General features: G+C 31.8%; 1 non-coding gene across 1 annotated transcript; it reads right to left on the bottom strand.

Annotated features, from left to right (window-relative positions):
* Positions 1 to 2,180: 2,180 nt before the first annotated feature.
* On the bottom strand, positions 2,181 to 2,265 carry TRNAL-UAA (transfer RNA leucine (anticodon UAA)). The gene has a single exon. It is a non-coding gene; the product is annotated as a tRNA-Leu (tRNA).
* Between the last annotated feature and the right edge of the window lie 595 nt (positions 2,266 to 2,860).

Here is a 2,860-nt window from a genome sequence, read left to right as displayed (position 1 = left end):
GGTTCTCAAGTGTCGGTCACGTCCAGGGTGTAGGCTCGGGGCGTGAAATCCTATTACAGTGAGTCAGTGATATTAGTTTCTTTGGAGCTCAACATGTTAAGGATGAAGAAATGCAACCTTACCCATGGTCTTACTATACATTTGAAGTTCGATTGAGTTTAAGGGAGATCATTGAAGCTTACCTTCGTTGTAGAAAGAACCCTCGATTTAGTGGTTGAAGAAGTTTTCATTGAGTGTGAATTCATGGTGTTCATGGGACTTGTGAACGCCTAAGGTGAATTTCTAATCGACCATGGAGTTGTGTTTTGAAAACATCGATTGGTAGTTTGAAGAACCCATCCATGGAGATTTTCTTGAGCTTCATCCAGCTCTGCCCCCTTTTCTTTTCAGTTGATGTTTTTTCAACTGCTTTAATTTTATTTTATTTAGTGGTTGCCTAATTAAGTTTGGGCTTGGGTCACTTTCGGGCCCAAACCATGTATATTGTGGATTGTTTTATGGGAAAATCACTTACGTGAATATTTTTTAAAAAATATTTATAATATTTGTCAATATTATTCTTTTAATCATATATAACAATTTGGTTGAATGACAGTATTGTTAAAAGTTGTGAATGGCAGTACTTTTTGCTAAGTTTAAAGGAACAAAATTGTTTTAAGTAAGTATTGCTAAAAGTTGATAAAAATGGTAATAAATTAAAAGTACACTTAAAAGTGGTAATTATTAAATAAAAGACCTTCACTTATGTAATTTTTCCTTGCTATTATCAATAAATGGGCACGACCCTATCCATTTGGGGAAAAAAATGATACTGGTCCACGTTGAAATTGTCCAATTTAATGCATTAGCCTATTCAAACTTTGGTGCTTTTTATTGCCTTTCTAGGCCATCTCCAAAAAAAAAAAAGTTAATATTTGAATGAACTTGGTGTTTCTCTAAGAATGTTGGTATGTTTTTAAGGAAAGAATTTCACAAGGAGAAACTCAAACTTTAGTTTCACAAATCATAAAATTTCTTAATGATCAACTTTATAAATATTGGATTGAATGTCTATTTTTAACAAACAAAAAATGTTGTACATCATAATTTCCTCTTTGTTTTCCTTCTCTCTACTTATACTAGTTCATCTTTTTGTTATGATTTTCATCATATGTACGACTTATACTCAGAGATTTTAATAATTATGCTTTACTCCAATTAGGAATAGAGTAGGATTGTAAAGTTATAGTAAGATAGTGGAGCCAAATGTCATAACCATGAGCTCATGCAAGAAAAGGCTTGTGATTAATTAAGTATAGACATAATAACGAGATGGGTTCATTTGAGCATATTTAAAATGATTTACTTGTGCAATATACAAATTAGGACAAGTTCATCAACATAAATCATTGAATAACACTCACTAACCCTGAAAAATCAATAAGGTGTTTTTATCTCATCTATGTCATAGTATATTGGTACGTGAGAAATTTTTATTGTAAATAGTTTTTTATTGATAACTAAAATAGACAGTCACAATAAATTAAGTAATTTGCTTTTTAATAAAATAATTAATTTAAATAGGAAAGAAGGCTAAAAATGAGAAGAAAAAAAAGATAAATAGAAATGATGGTCATATGGAGGTGATGTGGCCCTTCTGTTTATAGGTTATTGGGCGGCCAAAAGATTGTCACGAGTAAGTAAGTTTGGGGGACCGAAAGCAACTTTTAGTGCACTGGACACGTAGCTTACCGAATTAGTTGTGAAATGAATGAAAATGCATGCTACGAAAGATAGGGCCGAGTCTGATACATCAACCGTCTACTCAATATTCTTGTACGTGTCCATAATGACTACACGAGATGAAACTTAATTTAGTGAACTAAAATTAGCCTTAGGTATAATAAGACTCTCAGTTACTGCACAGGGTCAAATATTGAGGTATTTTTCGCAGATTGTTTCAACGGCCCGAGTTAGGTCTCGATTTGGAAAGACAAAGGTCTAAAAGTCTAAATGAGGGGTTAAAAATTATACGTCTCATTGGAACGGAAAATAAATCGATATATCCATACGTAAGGGATTGGAATCAAGAGAATAAGTGGAGATACTATTGATCGTGATGTGATTTGAATATTAAAAAAGGTGAAATACATTTTCAGAACTTCAAGTAGTTTTTTAAAAGGAAAAAATTGGAGAAAAAATGCTGGCTATGGGGTTCGAACCCATGCGCGCACTTATGTGCAGAAGATCTTAAGTCTTCCCCCTTAACCTCTCGGGCAAACCAGCTTGTATGCATTTTGGTGTCATTGAAAATAATATATCTTTAGACAAAAGGGGGGAAAGAGGAAATATTACCATCAATTAGGGTTGTACATGGATCATAATGATTCGGATTATCCAAATATCAAATCAAATTATTTATGTCAGATTTTGAAATTTATAAATTAAATCAAACCAAAAGAAGTCTGGGACTTTTCGGATTTTTTTATTATTTTTATTGGATTTCTCGATTATTAATTTTCTGTTCAGATATGGATCATCTTTTAGCACTTAGGACATAAAATTCAATTATCTCAAAACTAATTTAGCTCTTCAACAATCAATGATAACTACATGTTTCACAAAACTATAAGTAGATACTGATTAAATTATTATCATACCACTTCAATCACCCCAAATAAATCGTTAAACATTCACATCATTATAAAATGAAAGTGGTAAAATCAAACCTATACTATTCTACACACAAGACATAAAAATAACAAATGTGATCAATTTGGTATGCTTCTGCATGTTTGCCATTAATTTGATCATTTGATCTTACAGCATACTACTTAGAAGTGAACAAAACAAAAATATTTGGAACTTAGGATGTATATTA

Source organism: Solanum verrucosum, unplaced genomic scaffold, assembly GCF_900185275.1.
Source record: "Solanum verrucosum unplaced genomic scaffold, falcon-dt-bn FXZP01000049.1, whole genome shotgun sequence".
NCBI classification, from domain to species: Eukaryota; Viridiplantae; Streptophyta; class Magnoliopsida; order Solanales; family Solanaceae; genus Solanum; species Solanum verrucosum.
This window is presented reverse-complemented; position numbering and strand designations above follow the sequence as displayed.